At 39.2% G+C, this 27883-nt stretch overlaps 1 protein-coding gene across 6 annotated transcripts in view; it reads right to left on the bottom strand.

Annotated features, from left to right (window-relative positions):
- MGAT4C (MGAT4 family member C) overlaps window positions 1-27883 on the bottom strand; it is a 393664-nt gene that overhangs the window by 76737 nt on the left and 289044 nt on the right. For 4 of the 6 annotated variants that reach the window (XM_061454645.1, XM_061454643.1, XM_061454647.1 and 1 more), the window contains one exon: window positions 8144-8260. The exons of 1 other annotated variant lie outside the window; for it this stretch is intronic. The gene's annotated coding sequence lies outside the window, so the exon portion shown is untranslated. The remainder of the gene's footprint in view (window positions 1-8143; window positions 8261-27883) is intronic. One more of the 6 variants, XM_061454644.1, reaches the window with a different exon arrangement.

Genomic DNA, 27883 nt, shown 5'->3' with positions numbered 1-27883 from the left:
TTCCACACCTTTCTCATCTGAGCCGTCCATCGCTCTTGGGACATAAGCATCAACTGCCAGCTGATTAGGGTTAGGGTGTTGGGTTATGAATGTTGTTCAGAGACCCATAATGGCTACAGGTGCAACATCGGGGCAGCAAAGATCATTGCAAGGAGAGCTCACAGTATTCTACTATCAATCTTTCCATAACTTTTTCATCTGGACCAGCCATTCTTCTTGGGACTTGAAAATCAGCTGCAAGGTGCCATTTAGATAAGGGTCTGGGTTAGGGTTAGGGTTCAGGCACTCATAAAGCCTACACAGACAGGGACACCTGGGTTGCAAAAGTCATGCCTAATGGAGAACGGCACTGCAAAGACATTTCTTAATCCACACTTTTCTCATCTGGGCCAGCCGTGGTAATTGGGACATTAAACTTAGGTCCAACGTGCCATTTCATCTAAGGTAATGGTTACAGTAAGAGGACTATAATGCCTGCATCTCCTGGAACCCTGGCCTGCTAAACAATATATAAGAACAACATGGCAATGTACTACTTATAATCTTCCAACACCTTTTTAATCTGGAGCAGCCATGGTGATTAGGACCCTAAACTAAGCTCCAAGGTGCCATTTAGATTAGGGTTAAGGTTCAGACCGTCATAAATGCTACAGCTCCAGAGACACTGGGGCTGCAAAAGGCATGCCAAGAGGAGAAGGGCACTGCAACAACATTGCTTCCTTCCACACCTTTCTCATCTGGGCCATCCATCGCTCTTGGGACATTAGCATCAACTGACAGCTGTTCTTCTGAATAGGGTTAGGGCGTTGAGTATGAATATTGTTCAGAGACCCATAATAGCTACAGCTCCAACTCCGGGGCAGCAAAGATCATTGCAAGGAGAACCTGGCAGTGTTCTACTATTAATTTTTCCTCAACTTTTTCATCTGGAGCAGCCATTCTTCTTGGGACTTGAAACTCAGCTGCAAGGTGCCATTTATATTAGGGTCAGGGTTAGGGTTAGGGTTCAGGCACTCATAAAGCCTACATAGCCAAGGATACCTGGGTTGCAAAAGTTATGCCTAGTGGAGCATGGCACAGCAAAGACATTTCTTAATCCACACCTTTCTCATCTGGGCCAGCCATCATGATTAGGAAAACTAAACTCCAAGTTGCCATTTAGATTACAGTTAGGGTTATGGTTAGGGTTACCGTTCAGTCTGTAACAAAGGCTGCATCTCCAGGGTCATATGGGCTGCAAAAGTCATGCCTAATGGAGCACGGCACTGCAAAGACATTGCTTGTTCCACACCTTTCTCATCTGGGCCAGCCATGGCAATTGGGACATTAAACTTAGGTCCAACGTGCCATTTAGTTTAAGGTAAGGGTTATAGTGAAGAGGTCTATAATGCCTGTGCCTCCTGGAACACTGAGCCTGCTAAACAAAGTATAAGATGAACATTGCAATGTACTACTTATAATCTTTCAACACCTTTTTAATTTGGAGCAGCCATGGTGATTAGGACCCTAAACTAAGCTCCAAGGTGCCATTTAGATTAGGGTTAGGGTTAGGGTTCAGACCATCATAAAGCCTACAGCTCCAGAGACACTGGGAATGCATAATGAATGCCAAGAGGAGAATGGCACTGCAACAACATTGCTACTTTCCACACCATTCTCATCAGGGCCATACATGGTTCTTGGTACATTAGCATCAGCTGCCAGGTGTTCTTCTGGTTAGGGTTAGGTTGTTGTGTTATGCAAACTGTTCAGAGATCAATAATAGCTACAGCTCCAACACCGGGACAGCAAAGATCATTACAAGGAGATCCTGACAGTATGCTACTATTATTCTTTATACATTTTCATCTGGACCAGCCATTCTTCATGGGAGTTGAAACTCAGCTCCAAGGTGATATTTACATTAGGATTAGTGTTAGGGTTAGGCTTAGAGTTAAGTTTCAGGCACTCATAAACCCTACATAGACAGGGACATTTGGGTTGCAAAATTCATGCCGAGTGTAGCATGGCACTGCAAAGACATTGCTTGGTCTGCCTACATCTCCAGAGACACTGGGCCTGCTAAACACAACAAAAGTGGAACATGGAAGTGTACCACTATTAATCTTTCAGCATGTCTTTCATCTGGAGCTGCCATGGTGCTTGGGACTCTAAACTTAGTTCCAAGTTGCCATTGAAATTATGATTACCACTAGGGTTAGGGTTAGGGTTATGTTTATGGTTCAGACAGTCATAAAGGGTACAGCTTCAGGGACATTTGGGCTGCAAAATTCATGCTTAATTTAGCACGGCACTGCAACAACATTTCTTCTTAGCATAACTTACTTGCCTGGACCAGCCATCATTCTTGGGACATTACTGTTAACTGCCAGGTGCTCTTCTGGTTAATGTATTGGGTTATGCATACTGTACAGAGATCCCTAATAGCTACAGCTGCAACACTGGGGCAGCAGTAATCATTACAAGGAGAGCCTGGCAGTGTACTACTATTATTATTTCTACAACATTTTCATCTGTACCAGCCATTCTGCCTGGGACTTGAAACTCGTCTGCGAGGTGCCATTTATATTAGGGTTAGGGTTAGGCTAGGGATCAGGCACTCATAAATCCTACGTACCCAAGGACACTTGGGTTACAAAAGTCATGCCTAATGGAGCGTGGCACTGTAAAGACATTGCTTTGTGCACAGCTTTCTCATATGGGACAGCCATGGTTATTAGGACTATAAACTCAGGTCCAATGGGCCATTTAGATTCGGGTAAGGGTTTCTGTTTAGAGATCTATAATGCCTACATCTCCAGAGACACTAGGCCTGTTAATAATAACATAAGGAGAGCATGGAAGTGTACCACTATTAATGTTTCATCACTTCTTTCATCTGAAGCAGCTGTGGTGCTTGGGACTGTAAACTCAGCTCCAAGGTGCCGTTGAGCTTATGGTTAGGGTTAGGATTAGGGTTACAGTTCCAACTGTCATAAAGGCTACAGCTCCAAGGACACTTGGGCTGAACAAGGAATGTCGAGTGGTGCATGGTGCAGCAAAGACATTGCTTGTTCCACACCTTTCTCATCTGGGACAGCCATGGTGTTTAGGACTCTAAACTAAGCTCCAAGGTGCCATTTAGATTAGGGTAGGGGTTACTGTTCAGATATCTATAATGCTACATCTCCAGGAACACTGGGTCTGCTAAACACTTTATAAGTAGAGCATGGCAATGTACTACTATTAATCTTTCAACACCTTTTTCATCTAGAGCAACCATGGTTCTTGGGACTGTAAACTCTGCTCTAAGGTGCCATTTAGATTTGGGTTAGGGTTAGGGTTATGGTTCAGACTGTCATAAAGGCTACTTGGCTGAAAAAGAAATGCCAAGAGGAGCACATCACTGTAAAGACATTGCTTGTTCCACACCTTTCTCATATGGGACAACCATGGTGATTAGGACCTTAAATTTAGGTCCAACATGCCATTTAGATTAGGGTAAGCGTTACTGTTCAGAGATCTATAATGCCTACATCTCCAGGGACACTGGGCCTGTTAAAAACTACGTAAGGAGAGCATGGCAGTGTACCACTATTAATCTTTCGACATCTTTTTCTTTTGGACCAGCCATGGTGCTTGGGACTGTAAACTGAGCTCCAAGGTTTCATTTAGATTAGGGTTAGCGTCAGGGGTAGTTTTCAGACTGTCATAAAGTATACAGCTCTGGAGACATTTGTGCTGCAAAAGGCATGCCAAGAGGAGAATAACGCTGCAATAACATTGCTACTTTCCATACTATTCTCATCAGGGCCATCCATCATTCTTGGCACATTAGCATCAGCCGCGAGGTGGTCTTCTCAGGGTTAGGGTGTTGGGTTATGCACACTGTTCAGATATCCATAATAGCTACAGCTCCAACACTGGGGCAGAAAAGATCATTAGAAGGAGAGCCTGGCAGTGTGCCACTATTAATCTTTCCACAACTTTTTCATCTGGAGCCACCATTCTGCTTGGGACTTTAAACTCATCACCATTTAGATCATCTCTAGCGTTATGGTTCAGAATGCTATAACTCCAGAGACTCTGGGGCTGCAAATGGCATTATTAGGTGGGCATGTTAGTGTACCTCTTTTAAGCTTTGCACATTCATCTGGACCAGCCATAGTGCTTGTGACTGTAAACTCAGTTCCAAAGTGCCATCTTGATTAGGGTTAGGTTTAGGCATCAGACTGTCATAAAGTCAACAGCTCCAGAGACACTTTGCTCTGTAGGAAACATTCCAAGAATAGCATGGCTCTGCAACAACATTGGTTCTTTCCACACCTTTCTCATCTGGACCTCCCATGGTACTTGGGACTTTAAATTTATCTGTGTGGTGCTGTTCAGATTAGGGTTAGTGTTAGGGTTCAGACTGTCATAAAGCTACAGCTCCAGAGACGTTTAGGATGCATAAGGCATGCCAAATGGAGCACGGCACTGCAATGACATTTCTTCTTTTTTAGAGATTCATAAAACCCAGAGTTCCTTAGACAGTGGGTTTGTAAATGTCCTGCCTAGTGTAGCCTGGCACTGCAACAACTTTCCTCCTTTCACATCATTTTCATTTCACCCACAAATGGTGCTGGGGCATGATCTAAGCTATAAAATACCTTTAAATTAGGGTTAGGGTTAGTGTTCACAGGGCCATAAAGCTTAAAACTCCAGGGATACTGTGGCTGCAAATGCATGCCAAGTGGGGCACGGTATTGTAACTGCATTGATCCTTTCACAGTTTTTATATATTCCACCCATGGTGCTTGGGACCTTAGCTCAGCTCCAATTTGACATTTGATGCTCCTTTCACACATATGTGAAACATAGTTCTCTTTACAGCTGTCTGTTTGTATCTCTTTAATTAATCTTCTTCTTTGTTGTTTCATTATCTTAATAATTATAATTGTTTTCAATGCAAATTCTTTTAATACATCCACATTTTTGGCACTCACTGTTATTTTGATGTTTCAGTCTGACTGTTAACATGTTATTTGTTAATGTTCTTTGTAAATTATATTGCATTTCAACTTCTCTTCATAAAATATCTTATTTCATTTTCTGTTCTTCCAGAAGGAGCATTTATGTTCAATACTTTGTCATTTTGCTCTTATGTTTAGATAGATGATTTCTTCCGTGATAGTGTCAAAACAATAACTGCTGATAATACAGTATCATTCATCATGAAACTTGGTCCTATTTCATGCCTCACAGTCTTTTCTGTCCTATAAAACAGTGTGAATTCATTAACCTAAAACATCTACATCCCAGGTGTTTTGTGAGGCTGTGATGGCTATGCAATGCTTCAAAAGCACATGGCAGGTCCCTGGTACATTTTATGCTTTAAATATTCCATGTTTCAACTCCCTGTCCAACTCTACCTGCCAGTTTACTTTTGAGTTCAAAGATTAACTTTTCAGAGAGCTTGCAGGAATGCATATTGCTTGATCTAAGGACTTCGTATTTCTTGAACATGCAAGAATGTGTTCTTAGCATATAGAGCTTATTCATAGCCACAGGCCACCAGCTGAGCTGTTGGTACAGGTCAGCAAACACATAAGACATTTTGTCGATAGCAAGTTGCATCTCAAGCCACTTGGCCACTCCAGAACCACAGCGACTTCAGGCTGATTATTCAGGTTTTCCTGGAGTGTTTCTTGAAGATTCTGAACTATAAGAAAGACTGAAATGTCAGGAAAAGAAATGTTTGGATAAGGGTATTACAATATCTGAAAATGAGAAAGGAATCAATCAACATAAAAAGGACATGGAACTGTTGGAACAAGTCCAGAGAAGGGCCACGAGGATGATCAGGGGACTGGAGCACCTTCCGTATGAAGACAGGCTGAGGAAGTTGGGGCTGTTCAGCCTGGAGAAGAGAAGGCTGTGTGGAAATCTCATAGTAGCCTTCCAGTATCTGAAGGGGGCCTATAGGGATGTTGGGAAGGGACTCTTCATTAGAGACTGTAGTGATAGGACAAGGGGTAACAGGTTAAAACTTAAACAGGGGAAGTTTAGGTTGGATATAAGAAGGAAATTCTTTCCTGTTAGGGTGGTGAGGCACTGGAATAGGTTGCCCAGGGAGCCTGCGAATGCTCCATCCCTGGCAGTGTTCAAGACCAGCTTGGACGAGGCCTTGGGTGGTATGATTTAGCGTAAGGTGTCCATGCCCATAGCAGGGGGGTTGGAACTAGACGATCTTAAGGTCCTTTCCAAACCTAATGATTCTATGAATCTATGATTCTGTGATATTTGCTGATTCTGAGGACAAAATGTTTCTTTAAACTGAGTCTGTTTGGTACAAAAAGTGAGAACATTATTTTCAAATGATTGATAGGTAAAAGTACTCCTGATAATAAGGAAATCATAAACTGTAAAACCTGCATAATTTAGTTTAACTGTGAGTAACTGTCTGAATGCATAACCGGAGTAATAGGACGATAATATGAAAATTGACTATATTAAAAACCCCAAACCAAATAAAAAAACAAACACAAATTTTATTAGACTGAGAAATAATATTTCAACAGAAGAAATAGAAACCTTATTTCTTGCACCTTACCAATTTGCATATTGAATTATCAAAATCTCAAGTATTATTTTACACAGTAGTTTTAAAGACTGTCCAGGGACACTTAATAAAGATTAGGAGAGGGGCACAAATCAGAAAAACACCCTCACTCACATGGCAGAAAAAAAAAAAAGTGAAATTCTAATTCTATAACGAGTGAAAGAAAGTTATTTTTTATGGTTTAAAGAACAGATATCAGCTTGCTCCATGGGGGGGGAGATGGGGGTGTGGGTTTGAAAGCAGGACAATAACGTTTTAAAATAAATGCAACCTATACAGTAACAGGCAGAACAAACATGAATTGGGAATTAAAAAATCAGTTTCAGAAATCTGACATATTTTTAACAGTAGTGAAAGTATCTCTTTATAACCACTGTGGAAAATAGGTGGCTTCAAGTTAATGAACTATTTTCAGTTCAATAAACCTAAGGGAACGTTTCTCAAAGACTTGCATACATTTATAAATGTGAAAAAGCTGTATTTCAGTATATGTAGAGTAAGTTCAAGGAAGTCTTTGAATTTAGTATCCAAGGGAAATTTACAAGAAATATCAAAGAGAACAATGGAAAAAAAAGCTAAGAAAGTTATAACATTTTTCTGTGGAAATATTAATTCAAAGCTGATATAGAGTGCCCTTTGTTATATATTGCTATATAAGATTATTGAACTTTATGTTATTAGTGATTTTTAGCATTTCAGGCAGACATTACATTGCAATCCATCATGATGTCTCCCCTTAGAAAGTATTCACATTAGTGTAATAATTTTCACTCATATTTTTATTGTCTGGCTTAATATTAATTTAAATATTATGAATAAAAATTAGCATTAGATTTTACTCTAGAAATGTATTCTCTTATGTTATTAACAAGTGTAATAAAACACTGCTTGATGAATAAAAATCTAACAGAAAAATATATTTCCATCAGTTTATAACATCATTTCACTGATATCTTATTAAGATGTATGTTTATTAGCAAAATTAAAAATGTATTTGTAACCAGACCCATTACATTTCTAGTTAGAACATCCAGGGGACATTTTCCCAGGGAAAACTGTTAATAGAAAATATCTCAATGGTAGTAAAAAATTGACAATCTAATCCTCTTGAGATAAATAGATAACTCTTGCTCTATGTATAAACTCTGCAAATCTGAAAATCTACCTACAGATCTGCTAGTCTGTATCTGACCCCAATAAACCTGCTTCCTTAGATAAATGATGATAGGGACCCATGGTTTTGGTTTGTTTCCCTTATTATCATGTAGATCTGGATTTCTTCTGTAGAAATAAGTCTAAAAAAAGAATAAATTAGCTTGGTATACTTTTGAACTTTAAACCTTTTAAAATATAGTTAATGGCAGCATCTAAGACATTAATAGACATGACCTAACAATTAAGTGCATCGCTCACATTTGATAAACTGTCTCATCTGCTAGGAATGTGAGAAAAAATTAACCACTTATCTTGGAAATTCCTAGCAAACAGCACTTACATGATATATAAAACAAAGGAAATGTATCAGCACAAAAAAGAGAACATAACATTAAACTTCTCTACCCTAATGGTCAGTACCTCCAGACCGAGTTCTGAGCCATAGGTATCCAACAGTCAGGTATGTCCAGAATGAAGTAGGAAAATCCTCTTCCTTCCTTTGAAGATGTTGACTTATTGTATCTGAAAGGTTAAATGACTCTAGTTATTTAAGCATTATTGCCCTTAACATGAAGGGCTCACTCTGACTGCAGAGATTCAATAAACTATTATGCTTGCACTGTAAGAGCCCTGACAAAGAGCCTTACCAGTCATCTGCAAAAGAAAGCTAGCACAAAGAGGCACCTGACACTATTTACTGAGAGTAATGAAATTATCTTTGCCCATTTCCTGCTCCTTCACTCCCTGTCCACTGCCAATAATCAACGAAGCTCATCATTGCCTGGGACTTGAGGACAAATGCCTTCAGCACCTGTGCACACTCTTCCCATGCTGTTTTTACTGGCACACACTCTGCCTTAACGACTTCATACCCTTTCACAGGGAAGTTCCTGTGCCATCCGCAGCCTGAGGAAATCATGGCCTCATGGACTTTCAATATACCTTTTGTTTATTTTTTTCTTACTACTAATGAGCTGATATCTTGTTACCTTCTCCCTGTCCCTTCTGTTCTCTGGTAGACTGGACAGGACTTGAGAGGGTTCTGAGAGACTGAAAACCTTGTATATGAGCCCTGTATGGTTCTCCTATTCTTATACTCTATTTTCTTTCACTATTCATGACAAGACTGCATGAAAGCTGTTAGGAAAGCTTTTACAGCTTGGATTTCCTTTGAGCCTTGAGTCTCTGCACCAGTACAATTTGGACTGTGAGTGATTCCAAATGCCAAAGCTTAAGGGTCATCTTCAGGGGATACACATACAGTAATTTGTGCAAAACTGATGGCTTTGGTATAGGGAAATGCAAAAAAAAAAAAAAAAATCTGCATCTTATGAATTGAAGAGCAGATGATTGACTGTAAAAACAATATATAATCTGTATGAATGGAAGAATATTTTTAATTTAAAATAGTTAAATGAATTAAATGTTGCTGAAAACAAACAAACAAAAAACCCTACAGCTAATAATTAATTAAGTATCCAGTTTGAAAAAAAAATATACAGACAAGGAAGAAGAATATTTAGAAGAAATTGAAAAAAATATCCCAGGCTGTGACTTGTCATGTATCTTATTTCAAGCAGATAAAATTAAGACTGTGTTAGAACATAACAATTAACAATTCACCATCATGCAGAAACCATGTAGTGATCATACATGATTAATATACAATGAAGGCAATTATCTTATTAGACTTAATGGCACCTATAAAAGGGAGACAAGTCACAGGCTTGGGATAGTAATGAAATAAGCTTGCAGTCTGATCAATTTGCATGCAAATAACCTCATCTGAATGAAATTGTTTGCATTTTTATACTATTCTGCAAGCATTACCTGTCCCATTGTTCTATCCTCATTTTCTTGAATTTTCTTAGAAATAAGAAAAAAAAAAGCCAACTAAGACTCTAAAGATCACCTTGTACTCTGCTATTACATCAGTTTTCAAATGTCCATTTCTGACTACAAGCTTCTTCGACAGTCCATCAGAGATGTGGCTGAAATTATTTATATCTTGTAAACAATTTTAATAAAGATTAAAATAGTTGAAAAGTATATTTAATTTGAAATATAGTCATGTGTTTGAAAAGGATAATGAAATGTTAAAACCTCACATTCAAATAAACAACACATCAGTGAATTTTATTTTTCCGTATAATGAAAACATGCCTACATTTTAATTTTATTTGGTTTTATGCATTCCATATTAAAGAAATAAAGAAACTGGAGTCATATTTATCTTAATCCACATTTTATTTCAAAAATTTTAGTTTATGTTTCCTGCAAATTATATTTCAGAAGAGGTAAATACTGTTTCATTTATTTGCATTCTGTGAAGTTGCATTTTAGACCTAATGTGGAGATGCATGAAAAAGCTTTTCCTTACACCATCAGATCTGAGTCTGTCAGTGAAAACCTCTCCATTAACATATGTTTGATAATGCAACATGCTGAATAATCTGATCACAGCCTAGCAGAAGAGTTAAGAGCATATTGCATTTTAAACACAGGAATGTGTTGCGCTTATTTAAATTTTTCATATGAAGAAAGAAGGTACTTTGACAGGCGAGTATAAATAACTCTAGAACTGCACAAAACCAAGCCCAACACAAGCTCCAGACAAATACAATTCAAAGAGTAATTGCCTTGAATTTGTATTTTAATGAATATCTCACTAATTCTTTAAATAACTTCTATTATTTTGGGCCTAGTGAAATTTGACTTCTATCGTTCTCCATTCTTAATATTCCAAACACAAAAGAAGATTTTACTGTAATATGAATATACAAGACCACACAATTCAGTGATTACTTCCCCCTCTATTAAATATCAGAAAATAGAAGAGAAAATAGCAACAACTGCTCTTCATTGTCCTTTTCTGTTGTTATTCAGACAAGCTATTGAAAGGATCAATTTATATTATCTTAAAGAACTATCCGTATGATTGGATTGCTACAAAGAAGACTAGACTTGAAGTGGAAAGCCAAGAGAGAATTTTTGACATACTGAAATGAGCAAGTGCCAGGTCTACAGCCTCTAAAGAGAGACAAGGGCTATCCCTTAAGAGTCCTGTTCATGTGCTCTAGTAGCATGCTCTGGTAAGGTTTTTATTTTTAAAGTAACTAACAACAGTGGTGTGAAATGTAGGCAGAAAGGCTAGGAAGACATTCAGCTGTCATCCTACTACCTCTGGATTTCCTCCCCAAGCTCAGAATGGAAATATTTTTGAAATTATTTTAGATAAATTTGGAAAAAAGGAAATTACCTTGGTGGAATTAACAGTAAACTATTAAGGGTACTGAGAAGCATTTTCAGAGAACAAAGAAGAGAAGTAATCAGGAGGAAAGGAAATTATGAAATCAATAATTTGGAAGTTGGGAGATAGCTTGCATTAAACATTTCAGTCTCAGAAAAAAAGCATAAAATTGTGTATATTGACTACAGTTCTTAAAGAATCATGTCCAAATAAAACATGTGAAGGAGAAGATGATGTTAATTTGACTGTTCTAGTCATGCTGAAAAATTCTGTTCCATATTCTCTGATCAATGAAAGAAAAAAAGAACAAGAACGAATGTCATATATACAAGAGAGAAACTGATCTGAAGATGATAGTTAAGATAGAAAGAGGAATATTTGAGTTACCAAGTGCTAGAAAATGAAAAATGCTACTATAAACAACCAAATTCACTTGTGGCTATCCAACTATAAGCAGGAATTCCATTATTCATGATAATTTGGAAGTGTAAAGCAGAATCACCTCAACTTTAAAAATCCAGTATCGCCAGAAATCTAAACTCTCTTCTTACAATGTTTCAGTATTTTACCCTGGAAACTGAAATTTTACTCCACCATTTTACCCTGGAAACTGAAAAGATACATATATAATACTATTTCCTTGTCTTCCTGCCGGCAAAGGTGTGAGGAAGGAATTCTGATGCTTCCTGTACGTAAAGCTACGTTTTAGCATGTTCTGACCTATAACATTTGCCAATGTAGTGCGCTTATCACATCAATACATCTACTTCCAAAGATAATTGTCATAGGTTCACACAAAACATCAACAAAGTAAAGGTGCTTCTATTCTTGTGTGATCCACTTACAAATATGCAATCAGAGGGAAAATATTTAAATTAACTCTACTAAGTTTATTATAAGATTCAGGCCAAACACCTTGTGTGGTATCATATGTACAGGTAAAAGAAAACAGAAACTGGAAATCATTACCTTTTTTTACTTACATAAGGGGTATGCAGATGAAATACATAGGAATCAATCTGGTAGAAAAAAATATTTATAACTGACTTGTAGTACTATGAAAGGAAGTTTCTTATTTTGTTCTTTTTTGTGTTTTTGTTTTGTTTGGTTTTTTTGTTTGTTTTTTTTTAATAGCATGTACAATTACTTGTGTATTTTTATTTCAGGACTTTTCCATTTTTTTTTTTCAGTTTTGAATTCTATTGGTAGATGCAGAGAAAGACAGATGTGGAAGCTATGTGATGATGGATGGACTTTGTCATTCTTTCAGGAAGGTTATTTTAAGTTTCTTCAGATTGTATAATGTTGAAAGGCATCAGACAACTAGAACAAACTGGTCTTGATGAAACAACATCAGGCGAAATGTAGATGTAGAGAAAAGTACTTGCAAAAATAATGTCATGTTGGTTGATTGAAGAAGGCAAAGTTTAGAGAAGTGCACTGATTTTGAGTTTCTCAGTTTTGCAGAAGTAACTGACGCTCCTGCATCTTGATTACCACTTGGAAAAAACTGCCTGTAATCCATTAAGATTTAAGGGTCTTAGACCTAAGAACTTCACTACTCAAAGGTTTACAAGTACATTTCTGCTGACTCCCACTTTAAAAAAAAACCCACAATATACTCTAAAAACCACAACAAAAACCCATCATGAGTTATAAGGATTAAATCACATTATTTCTGTCACGAGATTTTGTGAGGAATAAAATTTGCAATATATCTTTGTTATTTTATGGTGTCTATCTTCTCTAACTGTTTTGGTCTTAGTAAATTAATTTAACAGAAGGAAAAGAAGAAGAAACTTGCTAAAGATGACCTGATATTAATCTTGGTCTACCTGAAGAAAAGAGCTAGTTCAAGATTTATTAGTAACTGAAAATGAAAAACATGCATGAATAATCCATGCTGCTCACAGAAAGTCATTGTAACACCAAAACTTACTTTTATACAATGGATCAGTTTTGCTACTAGGAATGTTTGAATGCAGTTAAGTGTTAATCATTGAGACAGTGTCTAACTGCATGTGAAAGAAATACTTTTATATTAGGCCACTTAGACTTATTACTCTCAGTGTCGCTAAACAGACAAGTTGAATCAATGCCTTTTTTCTTCAAAAACCTTAATCCCTCGATGTATAAAACTCTCCCTTGAGCAATTCTAGATCTACTTGTCTTCTCAGCACAGATTGTCCTTATGTCTCTTCTCTGGTGGGCTTTCATTAGGGAGCAATCCTTCAGTGTGAGTTAGATTAAACGGAATCCCTTAAATCAGCTGAATAGCTTAAGATTTAGCAACAGAAGGACATAAATAAACAATCTGACATTCTTTTGATACTGGATTTTTTTTTTTCTCTACATGCTACAGTTTGGACTAGAAAGGTAGATATCCCAAGGAAACAAAATGGTACAGAATCACCAAAGTAACAGCCCTTCTTAGATGCCATCTAAGTTCCAATACATAGAGTAAATCTAGGACCATTCGTGCTGGCACTGCTCTGTAAATGTTGGTCAAAAAGTAGTTAATAACATGGAATTAGATACCCTACCAAGGAATAAACTATTTTTTTCTTAACAGTAAGATGCTTTAACACCATCTTTCCTCCTTCATGATGGCTTACGCTAAATCATGTGTTCTGGAGATAGAAAAAAGGTCACAAACTTTTGTCCCTTCCATACATAATGTAATTCTATTTCAGCTTTTTGAAATAAATATACTTTAAACTATTATATGGATTGTATGCAAAGTCATTAGTATGACAAGAGCATGCAGCAAGCTCACTGCCCTAGACTTCAAGAGAACAGACTTCAGGTAGAATCTTCAAGAGGACAGACTCTTCAGGAACCTGCTTAGTAAGGTTCCATGGGATATAGCCCTAGAAGGCAGGGGGGCCCAAGACTGCTGGTTGTTATTCGAGGAGCACCTACTCAGGAGTGTTGCATCCCAACTAGAAGGAAGTGAAGCAGGAGAGCTGGGAGATGAATAAGGAGCTGCTGAGGAAAATTTGAAGGAAAAAAGAGGCTTATAAAAGGTGGAAGCAAGGGCTTGCAGCCTGGGAAGAATACAGGAATGTTGTCTGGGAAGCTAGGGACCAGGTTAGGAAAGCTAAGGACCAGTTAGAATTAAACTTGGCTAGGGATGGTAAGGATAACAGGAAGGGATTCTATAGGTACACAGCAAATAAGAGACAGACTATTGACAACATGGGCCTTCTCTGGAAGCTATCAGGAGACTACCTGGCTACCCTGGTTTTGGAGAAGGCTGAGGTTCTTAATGACTTCTTTGCCTCAGTTTTCACTAGTAAATGCTCGGACCACACTACCGAAGACTTGGAAGGCAGATGGAGGGACTGTGAGGATGAAGACCTTAGGCCCACTGTAAGAGAGGATCTGGTCTGAGACCATCTTAAGAACCTGAACACACACAAGTCCATGATAGCTCTCAGTGGATAAAAAACTGGCTGGATGGCCGCACACAAAGAGTTGTGGTCAATGGCTCAATATCCAGTTGGAGACCAGTAACGAATGGTGTCCCTTAGGAACTGATGTTGAGAGAGTCCTGTTCAACATCTTTGTCGGTGACATGGACAGTGGGATTGAGTGCGTCCTCAGCAAGTTTGCTGGTGACACCAAGCTATGTGGTTCGGTTGATACGCTGGAGGGAAGGAATGCCATCCAGAGGGACCTTGACAAGCTTGTGAGGTGGGCTGATGCCAACCTCATGAAGTTTAATCATGCCAACTTACACCTGGGTAGGAGCAATCCCAGGCATATTTACAGGTTGAGCAGAGAAGAGATTCAGAGCAGCCCTGCGTAGAAGGACTTGGAGGTGCTGGTTGATGAGAAAATGAACATGAGCCGGCTTCAGTGTGCCCTCACAACCCAGAAAGGCAACCGTATCCTGGGCTGCATCAAAAAAGTGTGACCAGCAGGTTGAAGGAGGTGATCCTGCCCCTCTACTCTGCTCTCCTGAGACCTCACTTGGAGTATTGTGAACAGTTCTGGTGTCCTCAACATAAAAAGGACATGGAACTGTTGAAACAAGTCCAAAGGAGGGCCATGAGGATGATCAGGGACTGGAGCACCTCCTGCATGAAGATAGGCTGAGAAAGTTGGAGCTGTTCAGCCTGGAGAAGAGAAGGCTGCATGGAGACCTCACAGCAGACTTTCAATGTATGTGAAGGGGGGCTATAAGGATGCTGGGGATGGACTCTTCATTAGGGACTGTAGTAACAAGACAAGAGGTAATGGGCTAAAACTTAAATAAGGGATGTTTAGACTGGATATAAGGATGAAGTTCCTTACTGTTAGGTTGGTGAGGCACTGGAATGGGTTGCCAAAGGAAGTTGTGAATGCTCCATCCATGGCGGTGTTCAAGGCCAGGCTAGACAGGGTCTTGGGTGACATGGTTTTGTGTGAGGTGTCCGTGCCCATGGCAGGGGGGTTGGAACTAAATTTTCTTAAGGTCCTTTCCAACCCTAACGATTCTATGATTCTATGATAACTATTTGACATGACATGAATCTAATCAACATTCATGTGCATTTCCTTCCTATGAACAAAGCTTCATGGTAGTTCTCATTTACCTGAACCCTTCATCATACAGATATATATATAGTCACACACACATGTATAATTTATATCATATTATTTAATTTAGGAAGAAACTTAAACTGAGGATTGCAGCAGTTTTGTAAATTTTATATTTATTGAATATCTACTCACATTTAGGATATATTCTTGAAGCTATGGAATCTACTTGTATTTAATGTGGCATTTTTTATGTTCAATTTTTATTGACAAAGTTTATAGACAAAAGGATAAAATTTGGAATCCTAGAGATTCCTATTTTATATTTTATGTTAGAAATTCTCTCAGGTTTTCTTGTGAAGTTGCAAGAAAATCCTACAGGTGGGTTTTGTGGCCTAAGAGTCTCTTAGTCCTCAACTGCAAACTAGTTTCATTCCTACAGAAAATCTTATTCCTTATCATTTTTCATACTAAATGCTTTAGTTACAGTGTGTCAAAATACTTAAATTTGCTCTTTTAGACTTTGGATATAGTTTTCAGAAATGTTGCTTTGGTATTTGTATAACTGTGTGCTGTATTCAATTTTGGAAGCTTATTTTCATCAATGATGGGAATACAGATAAACACAAACCATGATTTTGAAATGTTGAAATCATTGCTAACATCATCGTAACAGAAAACTTTAACAATTGTGTTATATTTAGAGTATGGTAATAAAGTAGCAATAATATACCCAGAGTGGGTTTGTCTTTACAAAGATAAAGATTAGGACAGTTTTACAGAGAAACAGTAACTTATCTGACAATTCCAGAATAAAAGTCAATGATAGTATCAAGTAGATGAGCACATAAAAGTGGTTGACCAGGAAATCTAATGCTTTTCATTGCTTTTCATAGCTAAGAATGCTAAGCATGAAAAAACATTTATGAAGATGAAAATGATGGCAAGATCATTCACTTTGTTCCATGCACATGAATCAGACTGTCTATAGACTAAAATCTGAAACAGATATGTCTGACTTTTTAGAGTTGCTAAGGAGTCTACAGTCTCCTGCCTTAGAAAAAGATATGTTTTCCTAAGCCTCTACTTAGCTTCTGTAACTGCTAGTACATCATATTCTGCTTTGATCAAATTTTCTGATTCACATTTAAAAGATCAATAGTCTCTGGCAAGTACAGCATGAGCAACTGTAAAATTAAGAACAGAAAAGAGCTGTAATGAGTTTGAATTTTTTTTTTTTTTTGAGGGGTGGCAGGAATGTTAGGTGTTGTCTGGTTTTGGGTTTTTAGTTTTGGGCTTTTTTTTTTTTTTCAGGTCTTCAGACTATTTCTCATGCCGATAAAAGCAACTACAGTAAATCACCTTTCTCATTAATTGGTTAATGAAAGTCTCATGTGAATTTGAGACCTGTAGATAAGTGGTGAAATAGCTGTAAATGTTTTGCTTTACTTGCCCATCTGGTGATCCTTTTTGATATGTGGTTCTTTTTTCAGACTTCCACATATATGTAACCATATAATTTTAGAGGCTATCTTCAGAATGTGTGTTTCTTATTCCAGGCACGTAGGGTGCTTGATTAACTGCCTACTTACAAAAAAAAAAATTACAAAACTGCAGCAAAGGAGGTTTCAATCTTGCTTTGTCAGAGAAAAAGCAGGTAATAGAGCACAGTGTTGACATTCTGATGAAATTTCATCAGAAATAAATGTCAACAGTCCATCAATCCTGTAAATATGAAAAATCAGAGATCAATTGAGCTATTAATTCATGGCGGCATTAAATATTTTGTGCGAACAGTTTCTGTAATTATATTAATTTTTAATAAAAACAAATCCTGCCTGCATCTCAGCACTGCAAGAATGGGTTGCTCTGGTATAAATTAGCCTCAGCTTCATGACAGTCTCCTAGCATGATATAAAGTTAATTTGATTATTGGAATAGTGATGCCAGTCAATGCTAGCAAGCAAAACAAAAGGCTAGGGAGTGTGAAATAGGTGGTCCACGTAATGGATATGCTTTTCACAGGTGCCTAATGGTTTATGGCTCATGGTTTAGCAAGTCCTTCCACATCCACTTGGCATCTTTTAACTCAGAATCTAAGAGACATAAAATAGTCTATGTTGGAAGGGACCTTTAGAGGTCATCTAGTCCACCCATCTTCAGTGAGCAGGGACATTTTCAACTGGATCAGGTTGTTCAGAGCCCTGTCCAACCTGACCTTGAGCATTTCCAACCATGGGGCATCCACAGCCTTTCTGGGAAACCTGTTCCAGTGCCTTATCACCCTCATTGTAAAAACTCATGTCCAGTCTAAGCCTATCCTCTTTTAGTTACTTTGTTTAATGTCATTACCCACTTTCAGCAATGTGGTCACAGAAAAAAATCTTAATGAACTGCTCAAAATATCAAGGGTAGTTCTCAAAGGACTGCTTAAAACATGAGAATAATTCTACCTACCATTTGAAATCACAAAGTCAGAAATAAAACCACTATGAAGTAATGTATTGTAATGAAATGCCACTTTCTCAGGAAAGCATAACACGTTATTCCAGAAGAGGAAATTAGCAGCAGTTAACCTTATAATGTTGAACCTTCATTCCATTAACTCATCTTAAGAATTCTTCTGCCTAGTCAAAACCTATAGAATCACAGAGTCATAGAACAGGTTAGGGTGGAAGCAACCTTCAAAGCTCATCTAGTCCAACCTCCCCGCAATGAGTGGGGAGATCTTCAACTAGATTAGGTTGCTCAGAACCACATGCAGCCTGGCCTTTAATGTCTTCAGGGATGGCACATTCACCACCTTTCTGGGCAACCTGTACCAGGATTTTATCACCTTGATTGTAAGGAATTTTTTCCTCAAATACAGCCTGAATGCCCCTTCATCCTATCACAACAGGACTTACCATGCTTCATCTTTATATCCCAATATACATCTGGAAACCTCCCTTAATACTTTTCATAACAATAATACAAATAATCCTATTAGAATAGCTCTACTTCTTTCTGAACTGAGCTGTGGGTGGAAACTAGCAAAAAACATTTTAAAACTGAGAAAAAACCTACCCACCTAACTATGTTTTTATCAGGATATCAACCCACACACTTGGTAGATCTAAAGATATTCAGTATACAGATAACTATGCCTCTCTTCCAGCTTATATCAAATTACAAATTCTTCAGGCAATTGATTGTAAGGGATGACAATATAACAATAACATTAAAAATAGATCAATATGTAGTATGTTTCTCTTAGAGTATATGCAGTATATGGAGTTCAGATGGCAGAGATACGTATGACACTGTGAAACAATGATTTTAACACTGAAGTTACTGAAGCTTTCCATAAAGTTCATACCATGAAGTACCTTTATGCTTTATTTTAAAATAAATTGGCAAAATAATAAATAGCAAAACAAAAAAATCCTCATTTTTCTGATATATAAGGTCATTAAAACTACTTTCTTTTTTGCACTCTTTCATAATATAATTGCTAACCCCGAAGGAAAGAATAAACTTCACAATTACAAAGCGTGAGTCTCCAGGGCTCAGCAGCCTGTTTCAGAAAGGCAGGATTAAAACAAATTAAATATATTTAATTGCAGAAGGAAGGAGAAGTAAAGAGAAACACAATACTGAAATTTTATTTGGGGGTTATCTCACACATTCTGAGTTATTTTTCTGTATAAAAGATATTTATGTTATTAAATTCGCTACATGAAAAAGCAGAAGTAGCTCCCCATGGACTAACAAACTCCAGAATACCTAAAGCTATCATAAAAGGTAGGGTTTAATTACAATTAATAGTTCAACTGTTTACCACAGAATGGAGAAATTACACCAGGACATATAGCCAAATAAGATATTGGTCACATATATTTCCCTGCAGGATCTAACTTACATGTTTCCCCCACAGTTTTTCTTGAATCCTAGCTCTATGAATATAGTCCTGCATTTCCATGGCAAATTCAAATCATTGGTACAAGACATTTAAAAGTAAGTGTTGTGATTTAAGGCCAGCCAACACTGTTCCCAGGCTGGAAGTCAAAACACAGCACTGCACCAGCTACCACAAAGGAGAAACATGACTGCTACTGCTGAATCCAGGACATTATCCACCCCTTATTCCATACCATTCATGTCATGCTCAGATCCCATATTTTCAATACACCATCGCTCTCCTACATATATTCATCCATATACACACAGACCAAGAGAAAAAAAATCATTTTTTTAGTGCATGGACCAATCCCTATAATGCTGCCGAGTCCGTTCAGTCCATGACGTCAGGTTCCATCTCTTGTAACAAACTTTCAGGGCAAAAAAGGCTGTGTGCAGTATTGGATTGTTGCCTGCTGATGCTGGTTGTTCCTTTATTGAGGAACTCATCTGGTTCTATCAAAGTTCATTCTCCGTTGGGATGATGATTGGAGGGAAGTCAGGGCCAGTCGCTGGTGACCTGGAGACATCTAGTTGATGGGCTATAAAAGCATTACACAGCAGGCAACAGCATACAATTGAGTTCACTGGCTGTTTTCCCCTAAAATCAAATCCCCTTGAGGTATACATCGGACTTCCCCATCTTCCCCCATTACCCACCAAGTATATCCAGGTCCCTGAGCAAAAGCAATTCCACGAGTGGGTTTGCCTTTACCCGAAGCAGGAACAACCCAGACTGTCTTCCCCAGCAAATTCTTCATATGCACCACGGGAACTTTGTCCCCCTCTACAATATGTAAAAGTTCTGACTGGGCTGGGCCAGCCCTGTTGGCAGATCCTCTGGTGTTGACCAACCAGGTGGCCTTTGGTAAGTGTGTATCCCAATGATTGAAATTTCCCCCACCCATTGCTCTCAGTGGTTTTTAACAGCCCATTGTATCGTTCGATTTTCCCAGAGCCTGGTGCATGGTAGGGGATGTGATATACCCACTCAATGCCATGCTCTTTGGCCCAAATATCTATAAGGTTATTTCGGAAATGAGTCCCATTGTCTGACTCAGTTCTCTCTGGGGTGCCGTGTCGCCACAAAATCTGTTTCTCAAGGCCCAGGATAGTGTTCCGGGCAGTGGCATGGGGCACAGCGTATGTTTCCAGCCACCCGGTGGTTGCTTCCACCATGGTAAGCACATGGCGCTTGCCTTGGCGGGTTGGTGGCAGTGTGATATAGTCAATCTGCCAGGCCTCCCCATATTTATACTTCAACCATCGTCCTCCATACCGAAGAGTTTTAGTCGCTTGGCTTGTTTAATTGCAGCACATGTTTCACACTCATGAATAACCTGGGCAATAGTGTCCATTGTTAAGTCCACCCCTCGATCACGGGCCCATCTGTATGTTGCATCTCTGCCCTGATGGCCTCAAGTGTCATGGGCCCACCGGGCCAAAAATAATTCACCTTTATGTTGCCAATCTAAGTCCATCTGAGCCACTTCAATCTTAGCTGCTTTATCTACTTGTTGGTTGTTCTGGTGTTCCTCAGTGGCCCGACTTTTGGGTACATGGGCATCTACATGATGTACCTTCACCACCAGGTTCTGCACCCGGGCAGCAATATCTTTCCACAGTGCAGCAGCCCAGATGGGTTTACCTCTACGTTGCCAGTTGCTCTGCTTCCATTGCTTCAACCACCCCCACAGGGCATTTGCCACCATCCATGAGTCAGTATAGAGGTAAAGTACTGGCCACTTTTCTCATTCAGCAATGTCCAGGGCCAGCTGGATGGCTTTCACCTCGGCAAACTGACTCGATTCACCCTCACCTTCAGCAGTTTCTGCAACTTGTCGTCCAGGACTCCATACAGCTGCCTTCCATCTCCGATGCTTTCCCACAATACGGCAAGAGCCATCAGTAAACAAGGCATACTGCTTTTCACTTTCTGACAGTTTATTATATGGTGGGGCCTCTTCAGCACTCACCACCTCCTCCTTTGGTGACATTCCGAAATCTTTGCTCTCTGGCCAGTCCATGATGACTTCTAGAATGCCTGGACGACTGAGATTTCCTATTCGAGTTCGTTGTGTAATTAGTGCAGCCCGTTTACTCCATGTAGCATCAGTTGCATGATGTGTAGAGGAGACCCTGCCTTTGAACATCCAGCCCAGCACAGGCAACGGGGGTGCCAGGAGGAGCTGTGCTTCAGTGCCAATCACTTCCGAAGCAGCTCAAACCCCTTCATAGGCTGCCAGTATCTCTTTCTCAGTTGGGGTATAGCTGGCCTCAGATCCTTGTATCCCCGACTCCAAAAGCCGAGGGGTTGACCTCGAGTCTCCCCTGGAGCTTTCTGCCAGAGGCTCCAGGTAGGACCGTTCTCCCCAGCTGCAGTGTACAGCACATTTTTTACATCTGGTCCGGTCCGGACTGGTCCAAGGGCTACTGCATGAACTATCTCGCGTTTAATTTGCTCAAAGGCTTGTTGATGCTGAGAGCCCCGTTTTAAATCATTCTTCTTCTGGGTCACATGATAGAGAGGGCTTACAATCGAACTGTAATTTGGGATGTGCATTCTCCAGAACCCCACTGCACCCAAGAAAGCTTGCGTTTCTTTCTTATTAGTTGGTGGAGACATTGCTGTTATCTTGTTAATCACATCTGTGGGGATCTGTCTACGTCCATCTTGCCATTTTATTCCCAAAAATTGAATCTTCTGTGCAGGTCCCTTGACCTTACTCCGTTTTATGGCAAAACCGGCTTTCAGCAGGATTTGGATTATTTTCCTCCCTTTCTCAAAGACTTCTTCCGCTGTATCGCCCCACACAATAATGTCATCAATGTATTGCAGGTGTTCTGGAGCTTGCCCCTGTTCCAGTGCAGTCTGGATCAGTCCATGGCAAATGGTAGGGCTGTGTTTCCACCCCTGGGGCAGTCGGTTCCAAGTGAACTGGACACCTCTCCAAGTAAAAGTGAACTGTGGCCTGCACTCTGCTGCCAAAGGAATGGAGAAAAATGCATTGGCAATATCAATCGTGGCATACCACTTGGCTGCCTTTGACTCTAGTTCATACTGAAGTTCTAGCATGGCAGCACTCAATGGTGGTGTGACTTCATTCAGGCCACAATAGTCTACTGTTAGTCTCCATTCTCCATTAGACTTTTGCACTGGCCATATGGGGCTATTAAAGGGCGAGTGGGTCCTGCTGATCACTCCCTGACTCTCCAGTCTACAGATCAGCTGATGGATGGGAATCATGGAGTTCAGTTGGTGCGATATTGCTGCCAGTGCACTGCTGTGGTCGCAATTGGCACTTGCTGTTCTTCGACTTTCAGCAGCCCCACAGCAGAGGGATCTACTGAGAGACCAGGCAAGGTGGACAGCTGCTCAATTTCCTCAGTCTCCAAAGCAGCAATACCAAAAGCCCATCGGTACCCTTTTGGGTCTTTGAAGTACTCTCTTTTGAGGTAGTCTATGCCGAGGTTTAAAACCAGGCAGAGGGCTCGTTCACTCACTCCCCCCCTTCTTTCCCTCCCCATACTCCCGGAGAGATGGAGAGGAGAATCGAAAAGAATGCAACTCCCACAGGTTGAGATAAGAACAGTTTAGTAACTAAGGTATAACACAAATCACAACTGCTACCACCAATAATAATAATGATAAAGGAAATAACAAGGGAAGAGAATACATCACCTCACCACCAGCCAACCAATAACTCGCCCCCCCAGCCTGACCAAGCCCTGACCTATACCTCCTCCAACCCCACAGTCTACCAGCCCTTCCGGCTAACTCACAGTTACATCCTGGGCATGACGTGCTGTGGTATGGAATACCTGTTTGGCTAGCTTGGGTCAGGTGTCCTGTCTGCTTCCTCCTGGCTTCCCCTCCTCCCTGGCAGAGCATGAGGCTCACAAAGTCCTTGACCAAACGAAAACATCGCCGTCAGCTCTGTTCCCAAGCCGAAAGTGAAAACACTGCACTGTACCAGCTACCAAGAAGGAGAAACATGATGGCTACTGCTGAACCCAGGACACTCCAGAAATATAGATGGGTTCCACCCCTTGACAGTTTGATGGCATCAGGGTACACTGTGCACCGGTATCTACTAGAGCCTTATACTTCTGTGGGACTGATGTGCCAGGCCATCTGATCCACACAGTCCAGTAAATCCAACTGTCCCCTACCTTTACCTGGCTGGAGGCAGGGCCCCTCTAATGGTCATCACAGCGTTGGACACTTAAGTCACGGTAAAACGGATTATTCTTCGTTATCACAGGAGCTGAAGTAAAATCAGCTCTTCCATTCCATCTGGGAAACTGCTCACCAGAGACTGAAGCCGTAGCTCTCACGGGACGATCAATCTTGGCCCTTGCTCCCCTCTTCAGTTCACTCACCCGTTCCTCCAAAGCTGAAGTAGGTTTTCCATCCCACTTTGTCATGTCTTCTCTGTGATCCAGCAGGTAAAACTATAGGGTACCCCGTGGCGTATACCTCCTGTATCTCCTCTCTCGAACAATAGGACGCCTTTTGTTAATAGCTGAGACGTGTGTTGGTACACTTGAGGAGCTGGATAAATCAGATAGATCGTCCCTCAATTGTTCGAGGTCCTGGGACAGTTTTTCCACAGCTGAGATGATGGAAGGGGTGAGGTTGTCTTTGAACTCTCGGAGTTTATGAACCATTTCATCCACTGTTAGTGGTACTATGTCATTCCCTGTTACTGTTGCCAATGAATGGGCATATGATGACGGTGCATTCCGTGTAAGTTTTCGCCACATGGGTCGTGTACATTCAACTTCATCTGGATCTATAGGTGTATCCCCGTTATTCGGCTTGATGTGATAGATCATCTCTACGATGGCTGATTCCCTCAGAGACTGGATGCCTTTGTCTACAGTAGTCCACTTGGCTGAATGACTCATAACGTCATCCTTGTATGGAAACCTTTCTTTCACAGCTGCCAAGAGCTGCCTCCAAAGACTGAGGGACTTTTTCTCTCTTGCGATTGCTTTGTCAATTCCCCCTTTTCTAGCAACTGATCCCAGCTGCTTGGCTTCTGTACCTTCTAGTTCGTGACCATCGGCCCCATTGTCCCAGCATTTTGAAGTGATGCTGGACTGGGAAGGAACTTGGGCTATAGGATTTTCTTTTAAAACTTGTGATAGCCTAATGTCAGCAGAGTAGAGAAGACTGGCTCTCAGCTCTGTGTCTACCCTAATTTGTTCTGAGCTTTATACAGAAAATGTCTTGACTTAGCTTATAGTCTGATAGAACCTAATTTCAAAGGCACACAACACTTCTGGGGTGTTTCAGGCACCCACTATGCATGCAGTGCTCCCTTTTCTTTTTCTCTCTCTTTGGGTCCACTCAGAAGGTTCCCTATGTATTCTAAGATTGGTCTAGTGGTAAAGGAGTACTCGAGAAGCAGTAGGCTCAGATTTTGGCCCTCCTCCGTCAAAGCATGTTCAAATTCACATCTATCTTTCACTTTCACGAGAACAGTCTAAAAAAGTAAACAATAAGCAGTATTCTACTTTTCGTGCAATAGTTTGCTGCTGGCTGCATTAGCAATTAATGTGACCCAAAAAAAAAAAGAGTCTGTAGATCTAAATGCTTTTAGGCTGAGGACCCAGTTTTCACATTTATACACACATGTGCGGTTGGGTATGGTGGTGCTGAAAGGAGGGTTATTTCTTATTAATTCCACTCTGGTCCTGTGGGATGAAAACACTCGAAACACGGGTTTGATTTTAATTCAATGGGAAAAAATTTAGAGTGCATAGGCTGAGATTCTTCTGAGGTAATTTCCAGTAAACAGAGAAAACCATGAAATTCACTTTAAAAGCTCACTCCCAATCTAAACTAAACTACTGATATAATAGTTCTGCATTTTGCAGCAAAACAAAGTATACTAGAGCCTAAACTTGGAGAGAAGTTCCTGAATTCTGGTACTTTTTTTCATTGATTACTTGATAGAAAAAGTGTAAAAACTTCCATACTGTATATCTAACACCAAAGTAAGACTATGTTCTTATAATCTTCCATAATTTCTAAAGGTCACTGATGAAAAAAAAAAAGTATATATATACATTGGTTACTTGGTAAATTTTTGTAGTAAACCATTATTCAAAGTTTTTACACCACTTGAATTAACCAAGCAAAAAATATGTATACATTTTCTTTCAAGCAATCTTACTTTTGAGTCCAAGTCACTGCTTTTCCAGCTGTTGCTTAGTATCAAATATAATTTAAAAATGTAATCTTCAAGAAATGAGTACTACACTGTTCTCAGGGGTCATACATATTTACATGCAGAAAAATTTTGTGGAGGAAGTTTTAATGAAAACTATACCATGAGATCCTCTAACAGTTTAGAGAGGAAAATGTTTCCTATTTGCAGGAAGAGGCATAAACATTCATTTTATGAGCTTCTGAGGGGCTAGATACAGCAATGCAGCTGGTTCTGGGCCACTCCTCTCCTGCTTTCTAAAACTGATGCATAAAAAAAAATTTCCTTCCATCCTTGACTCACAGGTATTTCATGTTATAATTTGCATTACTGTAATTTGTATAAATAGTGAAATACATGAACAGTGCTTTCAATAATTCAGTGGCAAGCTGCATAAAATTAATTGGGGAAGAATTCAAACAGTGTAAACACAAAGGATAATACTTCTTTTAAAACAATGAAACTGAAAAAATCTTCTAGATATATGAACAAAGTTTCAGAGAATCAAGCTCCAAGGCAAATTAAATAGCTATAACTTATAACAATTTTGCAAAATATTATTTATTAAGATTTCATCCCCAACATATGGTTTATAAACTATTTATATCCAGAAGTATGATAGAATATATCATCTCTTTCTAATCACTTCTACACCCTGTTATTTAGGATAATAACAGACCGCACATGTAACAAACAGAATTCTTTTGATGACCAGGAAAGTGTACTTTGTAGTGCAATTAATTCTCTGTAAAAAGGATTTCTTTTAAAACCCTGTGATTAGAGCCTCTTTAGAAATACATTTTTCCTCAGTTTTCTATGCTTTGTTAATCGTATCTATCTGAATCTCTCTGCAATTTTCCTGCTTATCAGAAAAGATGCTTAATGAATTGTGATTAGTCCATTGGATGGAGATTTATAATTTACATTTTTTGAAAGACATTCATGCTGCTCTAAACAGTTATCTCCTTTATTATATTTCCAGAATATGCTAATAGCATAAGAAAGAGTGAATTCATTCTCATCACTGAATAAAAGCACCACGTTGGTTCATGAAATGTGAGAGAGAGGGCAACCTTAAAGCAGAGGTATACATACCAGTCAAAACTGGATCAAAAATAGACAAGAAAAAGCCTGAAAAAAATCTGCATGATGGATAGCTTTGTATAGATTGCTGAAGCACACCAGGAATTCTGCTTTAGTTGAAAGCACACTTTATTTTTTGCCTTGTGTGTACAACTTGTCATTAAACATATGCAAGGGCATTTTTTTTTCCTTTCTGAAAAAAATATTAGTTTCTGCCACTCAGCAAAGCTAAGAAATATGGTTCTTCTTCTACATGACTCACTTATGTGTTTATTTTTTTAAAGGGCATTAAATGCATTCATTTTATTTTCTCTTCCCCCTACTCCCCAAATTTCCAAAATGCTTTGATCTTCCTATACAGACTTTTCTTTAGACTTTGCACAAGGAAAACTAACCTGAAAAGCTTTTAATACTATACTTTTCTTCAGCAAAAATAACGTGCTACTGGGCTATTTTCTTGAAATAGTTTAATTATTAGCTCAAAAAAAATATATAAACCTCATTAGATTTTCTCTAGCCCAGTATCCTGCTTCTGCCAGTGGCCTACTGTGAGCGTACAGGGAAAATATAGAGGGCATAGGTCAGGTATGAGATGGTTCTTTGCTCTGGGTACCTCACAACATCCACTGATTCACTCTTTTGTCTCATTTTCTCTCATGTTGTCTAAATCTTTTAAATCTTTGTGAAACAATTTGAAGGAAATAAATAAACATATTTTGTAACACCACACGTACATACAAAACCAGCATACATAGCCAATCTATCTCTTCCATTCACAAGACACATGTACTCATGCAATAGCAAATCTTGACTGTAGAGTATGACTAATGATTCTGATATCAGTTATTTATGAACTGCAAAATTTTCAGTGAAGTGACAAGGTTTTGCTTTATATTCACTGTTGTAAAAGTAAACTTATTTTCATATTGACTGTATTGAAATGCACAATACCAATATTTTACAGAAGAATGTGTTTCTATTTGCGAAATGCACAAATTTCCCCTTTTATCATTCAGATATTTAATTTTTACTGTAAGTTTACGCAATCTTCTTTTGCACAGAAATATTGAATATTAAGGGAGGGGGAAGAATATTAGTGGAATATTACTTGGGAAATGAGATGTATTTACT

Source organism: Pezoporus flaviventris, unplaced genomic scaffold (assembly GCF_033815535.1).
Source record: "Pezoporus flaviventris isolate CSIRO_AGI_PZ_B2104156 unplaced genomic scaffold, CSIRO_AGI_Pfla_v1 ptg000016l, whole genome shotgun sequence".
Classification (NCBI taxonomy): Eukaryota; Metazoa; Chordata; class Aves; order Psittaciformes; family Psittacidae; genus Pezoporus; species Pezoporus flaviventris.
The sequence above is the reverse complement of the archived record's forward strand: the minus strand, read 5'-3'. Positions and strand labels throughout refer to the sequence as shown.